The sequence below is a fragment of the Gracilinanus agilis genome, chromosome 3 (genome assembly GCF_016433145.1).
Source record: "Gracilinanus agilis isolate LMUSP501 chromosome 3, AgileGrace, whole genome shotgun sequence".
Taxonomy (NCBI): Eukaryota; Metazoa; Chordata; class Mammalia; order Didelphimorphia; family Didelphidae; genus Gracilinanus; species Gracilinanus agilis.
In genome coordinates this window covers 407,103,216-407,112,374 of record NC_058132.1, presented here as the reverse complement: position 1 = coordinate 407,112,374, position 9,159 = coordinate 407,103,216, and the positions used below count along the sequence as shown (strand labels likewise).

The 9,159-nt window shown below is 38.6% G+C and overlaps 1 protein-coding gene and 1 pseudogene across 1 annotated transcript in view; both read left to right on the top strand.

The window, feature by feature from the left end:
- The window catches only part of GATD3 (glutamine amidotransferase class 1 domain containing 3), a 36,545-nt gene extending 28,050 nt beyond the window's left edge, over positions 1–8,495 (top strand). The window contains exon 8 of the mRNA XM_044670196.1: positions 7,626–8,495. The gene's annotated coding sequence lies outside the window, so the exon portion shown is untranslated. The remainder of the gene's footprint in view (positions 1–7,625) is intronic.
- On the top strand, positions 64–641 carry LOC123241632 (annotated as a pseudogene).
- Positions 8,496–9,159: the final 664 nt, after the last annotated feature.

Here is a 9,159-nt window from a genome sequence, read left to right as displayed (position 1 = left end):
TATATATATATATATATATTCCTTGAATAGCCCCAGCTTGGAGCATCAGGTAAATAATACTCTTTTTCCAGTCTTTCTAACAGCCTCAGAGGATGGTGTCAGTAGGAAACCCTTGAATTTGTCAGTTCACATAGGAGCTGATCAATGCCTCCAAGGTTAATCCCATTATATTGATGAGCAAACTCATCTCCTCAGCTTTGAGTCCTGGGAATGCCTGACTTTGAGGCTTATTTCTTTGGGGGGTAAATAGATTCATGGTGGCCAGTGGACTCAAGTTTCATGTTTTCCCCTAATCCACTGAGCTCCCACCCTGCTAGCTGCCTACATCACTGTTGAAAGCTTTATCTTCAAATGGCAAGATGACCAATTTGTTTACAAGGATGTCTAATTTGTTTATAAGATGTCCAGTTCATTTACAAGATGTCTTCAATACATGTGCTATTTGGAAGCAATCTTTTTTCTTTCCTCTTCACAGTGTGAAAGTAATGAGATTTATGGGATGCTACCAAGAGTTTGCAGTCCACACTCTGCTGCCATCCATCATTTTAGTCTTTGGCTGGCTCTTTGTTTTCTACACCATTGGGCAGTTGGGTGCTGCCACTTTTATTATCTTTCTCTCCTGTCTTCTTTATGGATGCTGAGTGCTGTGATAGGGGACTTGAACATTACTGTTCTCTTCATTGGTCTCTTCTGGTGCATGCAAACTAAAGGGCTCCTGAAGCATTAGGGGTGAAAAGGTACTTCAAATGAGGTTCCAATACAGAAAAAGGTCTGGAAAGGTCAATAGTCAATATTTAGAGTAGACAAGAAATAACACTGTCTCAATTCACCTTTTGGGGTTTTTCCTTTTCTATGGCTAGAGATCAAACATTGTTTCTTGTTTTTGTATTTTTTGAAAATATAGTGTCACAGGGCAGCTCTTACAAAGGCCTGGGGAGCAATTTCCACTTTTTCTCTTAAAATCAAGAATCCTGAACTTCTTTCCTTAACTCTTTGCCTCCACTTTCCCCCAAGCCCTCGGACTGTATTCACAAACTGATATTACCTCTGCTGGGGTGTATGGGATGTTCAGGGAGGACTAGCATCTCTGACTTGAGGGTTTGCTCAGCCATTTTCAGAGCTACTTATCCCACTTTGTGTTCACTTCTCACTCACCTTTCACTTGTGATTTTAAGAAGCTGTAGTATGAGTAGCAGCCAAACCCAATAAAACTGTCTCCGTAGATGGGCTAAATTTTGAGGCCTCAACCTTGTTAGTGAGTTAGGGGGATGTTGACCTCAAGCATGTGAAGAGTTGCCCCTATGCAATGGGTAGATAAGAATAATTAATTCCAATGACCATGAAGATGGCTGATACAGGCACCACAGAGTGCCTAGAGCTCGGTCAGTTATTAAAGATGCCAATACCATTGACTGTAGTTGTTTTGACTTATATCCTGCCACTGGACATAGATGACTCTAGAAGGGAAAGTGAGGCTGATGACTTTATGCAACTCTGCCTCACTTAAACTCAAATCAATTATAAGTCAAGATGTTACTCCTGTGATGTCTCTGACCCTCTTCCAAAACAAAGGACAGACAATAGTTACCTCTGTTGACAAATTTCTAGTGTTTCTCTCCTTACCCCTGATAATAACTCTACTATCACTTTTACTCTCAGTAGTTCTCTCTTTGGAGAAGAATTTTACTCATTTCCATTAGTGGAAATTTCTCCACTAGAATTCGTTCAGTTCATTTGTATCTACTAGCTTTGCTCACTCTTTGAAGACTTTTTGAGAATTATATTCTTTTCCAGTTGAGAAAAATGTGTGTTCTGCGTTGCTGCTGCTGTCCCAGTGAGTGGAGGAGAGGGCAGCCGTTGTTGATTTCTCCCAAACTCTAGTTATAGGCTCTTTTAATTGAGCTTAGCCTAAGTTTTGACATTTAAAAAATGCAATGTTGGGCTTTTTAGTTTGCTTAATTAAAAAACTCTGCAAGGGAGAAAGAGAGTAGGTACCAATTTGCATTGTTAGAAGTACCTTCCTCAATGGAAGTTAAAAAAAATAACAACTTATATGTTCCTTGTCCCTTCCCTGAGCATGACTGAATATAAGATGTAAAATATTTTTATTTATTCTTTTGTGGTCTTTTGTTCTCACATCATATTCATTTCTGAATATACACCTTCTTCTATCCCTTGTAACAAAGATTTAAAAAAATTAAAAGCAGTTTAGTAAAACTAATCAGGCCCACAATGGTGATAGGGAATGAATCAAGTAGGCTATCCTTAATTTGTATTCAACAATCCATAACATCATAAAGAGCCTTAGGGAATCCATGAACATTTTGTGGCATCTGGTTTTGGTTAATGCAATACTTATAAACATCAAGGCATATTTTTGTGAGGCCAGTAACTAAAAGTGAAGATTTTTCTAGTGTTTTCTAAATACCCCTCAGGCCTCTAAAAATCAGATTCATTGTTCTATTTAAAGAGCTAATGGGGCACTGGGGGCAGCTGGGTAGCTCAGTGGATTGAGAGCCAGACCTAGAAATAAGAGATCCTAGGTTCAAATTTGACCTCAGACACTTCCCAGCTGTGTGATCCTGGGCAAGTCACTTAACCCCCATTGCCTAGTCTTTACTACGCTTTTGCCAGATGTAAGGTAAAGGTTTAAAAAAAAAAAACAAATAAAGAGCTAATGGGGGCAGGGGGAGGGCAGGTGGGTGGCTCAGTGGATTGAGAGCCAAACCTAGAAATAAGAGGTCCTAGGTTCAAATCTGGTCTCAGACACTTCCCAGCTGTGTGACCCTGGGCAAGTCACTTAACCCTCATTGCCTAGCTCTTACCACTCTTCTGCCTTGGAACCAATACGTAGTATTGATTCTAAGATGGAAAGTAATGGTTTTAAATTAAAAAATAAAATAAAGAGCTAATGGGAAAGAGAGAATAAATCAAAAGCAGGGAGGTGGGACAGGGGTACCTATGGCAGCATGGTGAGGAGATAGTAGGGAAGTGGGTTGGAACCCTGGGCACCTTAAAGATAAGATGAAAGTTCACCTATCAGACCTACAGTACCCAGGGGAAAGAGTCCGAGATTTTGGAGAAGATAGTCATAGAGCAGAAAGTTATGGTTGGAGATAGTTGGGAAGATGAGTTCTATTAAAGAAAAGAAAGAGTAGAAAAGGGTTTTCAACAGCCTCTACCATTCTGCATTGGTTCAGCTACAGTCTTTTCTCACTGTTCACCCCTAGTTGGGGCAGTGGTACCCCAGTCAAGGTATTCCATTGTCTCTCATGTTACCTCCTTTTGGCTCTTCATAATGCTCACTTCTTCCCACAGAATTTCAGCTCTCCTCCTTTAAGGGTTTTAGGGTGGTAGAAGGAAATGGTTTTTCAGACATAGTCATAGCCTCAAGTTCTTGGATTAGAATACACTGAGAATTTCTATCCTGTCCTGCAGGCATCCATCCCTGTTGAATTTGTTTACTAGAATCTTACAATGTGCAAGAAGAAGGGACCTCAATCCAAGACTCCCATTTTACAGATGAGGAAAATGAAGTCAAAAAAGGAGAGTTAACTTGTTCAAATTCACACAATCTGTCATCTGTGATTCAAACTGAGATCTTCTTACTAGAAACCCAACAATTCCATTGTTTGCACCATACATGACAAACTGTAGAAACATATGCTCAGAAGCAAAGACTATCTATATCATTCCTTGTGTATAGAAAATCCTCTTTCTGATGTTGAATCCCCAGAGACAATCTTCTGAGGCTAGTGCCCCAAACTCCGTGTTATTCTCTCCTTTGGAATATCTGCTCCCTTATTGGGGATCCTCACTTAGATTCAGCTCTTTCTAAACTCCCTTGTGGAACAGGACCCAGGGAACCCAGTGAGGATCCTTTCGACTGAGATATCATGATTTGGGGGGGGTGGTGGTGGTGTGATTTTTCTCCTTATACTTTATTTCTTTGTTTCATTATCTCTAAAAACAAACACACAACATGTCTCTTGCTTTCCTCTGCGTTTTTGCTGTTAGTAACTACAGGGAAAAAGATGAGAGTTAGAAACAAGCAAAATGGGAAATCGAAAAGTTTCAAGAAATCTTTATTAAGTTTAGAACAGAGTTAACCCTAGTTTTTATTAAAATATGCATACTATTAGGTCTAATTGTCAATTTAAGAAAGTTATTGAATGCCTAGTATGGAAAAATAGCTGTTCTAGGTGCCAAGGATGCAGAGATGACATAATCACTGTCCTCAAGGAATAGAGTCCACAATCTAGTTGGAGATATGGCATAAACACTTACGAAGGTGCCTCATAATAGATTGATATGAACAAAAGAGAGGTCTCATGTACACTAGCAAAATTTAAGGTAAGAGAGAATGTTTTCTGCTAAGGAGGATCATGGAAGAGGTAGTATGTTGACTGGACTGGAGGAAAAGAAGGATTTTAGTAAATGAACAGCATGACTTGTACAAATGAACAATAATAGAAGAGGGCAGGATTAAAATTAGGAAACAATACAATGTCCAGCCCAAGCATATTATAAGCAGCTATTATGTACAAAGCATTGCTTTAGAAGTTGGAGATAGCTACAATGATAAAATGAAAAATAGTCCCTGCCCTCAAAAAGTTAGTCTACTGGAGAGATATTAAAATGTTTACGTGTGTGTGTGTGTGTATACATACACACATACATATATATCCCCCCTATATACACATATATAGATATGTAGGTGTATATGTATGTATCTGAATACATCTATATATATATTTGATCTCTTGAGTCTTTGTGAAATTTAATAACTTAAAATTGCCCCCCAAATTTTGAGACACTGTCTATGTTTATGTGTTTATGTGTATGTCCATACATTGGAAACACTCATATGCATGTGTACACATTTGCATGTATGTACACACACACACATATATATACGTATAGCATTTGTGGAGTAGGGAAGACCCCCTAACAACTGGGAAGTGGGATCAAGAAGGGCTTATGAAGTACATGAGCTGAGAACCTTAAAGAAAACTAGGGCTTCTACCATAAACACAGAATGCATGAAGGAGAATAATGTGAAATATGAGTGGAAAGGTAGATTAGAGCCAGATTGTGACTGAAAGGCATTTATATTTTTATCTCAGAGGCAAAAGGAGACACTGAAGATTTTTGGCAAAGGAATCTCACTCATATGATCAGAATTGTTGGGAAGATTATTTTGTCAACTTCATGAAGGAAGATTGGATTCAGTAGAGAGATCCAAGCTAATAAACCTAGTCTTCTCTCCTTAAATCCTATATTTTATTTCTGCATTGATATTTCTGGACCTTCTTTTCCTCCCTTTTCCTTTTCCTTCTGCCTCTTTTCATTCTAAAGCCTCTAGAGGGCCAGGTGAGCTCATAGAATCTCAACGAATCTCAGATAAAATTCCAAATAATTTCCATGTTCTGCTTCCCTTGGAAGTCTCTTTGTTATTGCCTCAGGCTTCTGGTGGTTAGTTTCTTACCTTTCCATTTGTGAAGAAAAGTAATAGAAGCACCTGACAACCCTATGGCAAGTGGATATTAGTAATTATTGGTGGATGATGAAAACATTTTACATTCAAAATACATAGAAAGTTTGTTGTTCAGTCATTTCAGATTCTTTGTAACCCCTTTTGGGGTTTTCTTGGCAAAAATGCAGAGTGGGTTGCCATTGCCTTCTCCAGCTCATTTTTACAAGATGAGGCACAGAGACAAATAGGATTAAGTGACTTACCTAGGATCACCCAACTAGTGTCTTGAGTTCAGATTTAAATTCAAATCATCCTGACTCCAGGCCTGGCACTCTGTCCCTTATACCACCTCACTGCCTTGCATAGAAGATAGGATCATAAATTTAGAGATAGAAGGGACTTGAGAGGTCCCATCTAGTCCAACCATCTCATTTTACAGATGAAGGAACTTAGGTCCAAAGTGATTGTGTAACTGGCCCAAGATCATACGTGGCACAGTCAGAATGAGAGTTCAGGTCAAATTCTGACTTCCCCAAACTGTCTCCTAATTATTCAACCTCTTTGTCAAACAATGAGGGAGAAACAATTTCATTCAGGTGGTACAACAAAATTATATATATTAGAGGAAGATGCATTATGATGTTGTCTGATGTAGCATGGGATGTGTACATTTCATCACATTCAGGCTTATATGATATTATTAGTACCTGAGTTTTGGGTCCAAAGCTTAGCTTTTTAAAAAGTTTTTTTATTGATATTTATTGTTTTTAAATCTCCTTCAGCTCTCTAATATATCCTTTCCCTTTCCCCTACTTAAAACAAAGAGACATCCCTTGTAACAAATGTAATATCAAATTGGAAATCCCGTACAACAGATGAAACATGACATTGGGTATATGTTGGATATATATATATGTTATATATATCACATATAAATGTGTTGGATTCCACTAGCAGATAGGAAATTCCCTTTTATTCCTCTATTTAATACTCCAAGGAGTTGACGATATGGAGACGAAAAGCTAGTCCTTCCCAATCCTAAGGGAGGGAGAGGAGGTTGGAGTAGAAGCCTGCTGAGGAGAACATGGAGTAAGAAAGAATACTTTTGCACCGGGGCAAGCAGTCTAGGGCATCTGGTCAAAGCTGCAGCAGGTAGCAGAGCAATTCAGGACCTATCCAACCCAAAACAGAATGGCTGGATCCATTTGTGCAGCTAAGAACAGACTTATATTGGAACAGACTAGATTCTTATTGATGTTACATTGCCTGGATTTTCTCCTGGATCTCTCTCTCTCTTCCTCATAAAGAGCTACCTTTTATGACAAAGAACGTTTTTTTTTTTAATAAAAAGAGAAAGAAGAGAAAAAAAATCAATAAAGTTAATAAATATATTTAAATAACTAATGATATCTTCAATGCTCCACACCATTGGATTGACCCCAATGCAGTGGAGTAGAGGGAGATATATACTATCTTTTTTTGGTGGGGTTGGTGGGTCAAGGCAGCAAAATTCTTTGAGAATTCCCTAAATCCTTTAAAAGAATGCATTCCCTTTGATCCAGCAATACCACTACTAGGTTCGTATCCCAAAGAAATAAAAAAAAAAAGGGGGGGGGGAGATGGACCTGCTTGTAAAAAAAAAAATGTATAGCTGTGCTTTTTGTGTTGTCAAAAAATTGGAAAACAAGGGGGTGTCCCTTGATTAGGAAATGGCTGAACAAATTGTGATATATGATGGCGATGGAATACTATTGTGCTATAAGGAATGATGAACAGGATGATTTCAGAAAGAGCTGGAAAGACCTTCGTGAACTGATACAGAGTGAAATAAACAGAACTGAGAGAACGTTATACCCAGTAACTGAAACATTGTGGGACAATGCAATGTAATGGACTTTGTTACTAATAGCAATGCAAAGAGCCAGGACAATTCTGAGGGGCTTATGAGAAAGAAAGCTATCTACATCTAGAAAAAGAAATGTGGGAGTAGAAATCCAGAAGAAAACATATAATTTATCATTTGTTTATATGGATATATGATTTGAGGTTTGGGCTTTAAGAGATTATTGTTACAAAAATGAATGATATGGAAATAAGATTTGAGTGATAATACATGTATAACCCAGTGGAATTGCTTTTTCATTTCCAGGAGGAAGGAAGGAAGAGGAGAGGGAGACAACATGAATCATGTAACCATGGAAAAAAATTTAAAATAAAATGTAAAAAAAAAAAAAGATCTCCAAATCACATCTGATTCCTTTATTTTAGCTGGCAACTTCACTCTCACTTTCTTGGGAGAAAGGTGATCCTGTTTTCTCAGTGTCTGTGCATGTGTGTTTTAAGGGTTGTTTTCTGGTAGTTTTTGTTTGAAAAAGAAACAGATTTCTCTAACATATAGTGATTTAACCATTGCCTTAATGATCTTGGTATTTCATTACTCAGATATAAGTGGATATGTTGGGATCACCTAAGCTATCTTTTCTACCTTAAAAAAATATTGAAATTCTCTGTCCTTGAAATTTAATGGACTCTGGGGACTTAGTTTGTTGACTGCCTGGATACAAAAGGTTATGAGGAGCTGGGGCTTTTGACCACAGACCAGCAGTAGGAGTCATGCTGGGAAGCTGAGTTCCTCTGAGTCAGTAAGAATTCACAGGTCAGTGGGAATGAACAGTCTTTTCCCTGCCAGGGCTGTGTAAGTCTCTTTTTGTTAGCTGTTGAATGGATGATGACTGCCTCATTTTGATGGTTTCGTTTTATTCCAGATTTGAACCTAAATTAGCAGGAGACTCACCTGAGTCATGCTCATCCCACAAGGGGCAAAGCACACTGGAGAGATTTTACAATTTCTTGGACCTTTTCAGCATGAGGGTCTGACCTGCCTGATTAAAAGGGTGTCACAGTATGCTAACCCCTGAAGAATGAGTACCAAGTTGGTTCAGCTTTGTTTGAAACCTGACTTTATGGAAGGGAGTGTTGTGATGAATTGTGAAGAGGTATGGCATGGGAAGTCTGGGAGCCGGGTCAAGAGGCTATGGAGGGGGCAGCTGAGTGGCTCAGTGGATTAAGAGCCAAACCTGGAGATGGGAGGTTCTGGGTTCAAATCTAGCCTCAGACACTTCCTAGTTATGTGATAATGGTCAAATTGTATACTTCCCATTATCTAACCCTTATCACTCTTCTGCCTTGGAACCAATACACGGTATTGATTCTAAGAGAGTTGGTAAGAGTTTTTAAAAAATGGGTCTATGGAGTGGGACATGGGCTCTTTTGCTGGAGCTCCTTTTGGGACATTAGGAAGGTAGGAGCTGGATGCTGGTCAGAGAGGCTCTCCAAGGCTCATCTCCTTCGATTTGTGATGCAATTTCCCAATCAGTTGGCTTCTCCTTTTATTTCATATCTTTGTTACTACAAAAAGGGATATGATACTTTTAATTTATTTATTACAAATAAAAATAACTCCTTACCTTCTGTCTTAGAATCAATTCTAAGTATTAGTTCCAAGACAGAAGAGTGATAAGGGATAGGCAATTGAAGTTAGGTGACTTGTCCAAGATCACATAGCCAGGGAGTGTTTGAGGTTGGATTTGAACCCAGAACCTCCTGTTTCTAGATCTGGCTGTCAATCCACTGAATCACCTGCCTGCCCTGTATAATATATATATATATATATATATATATAT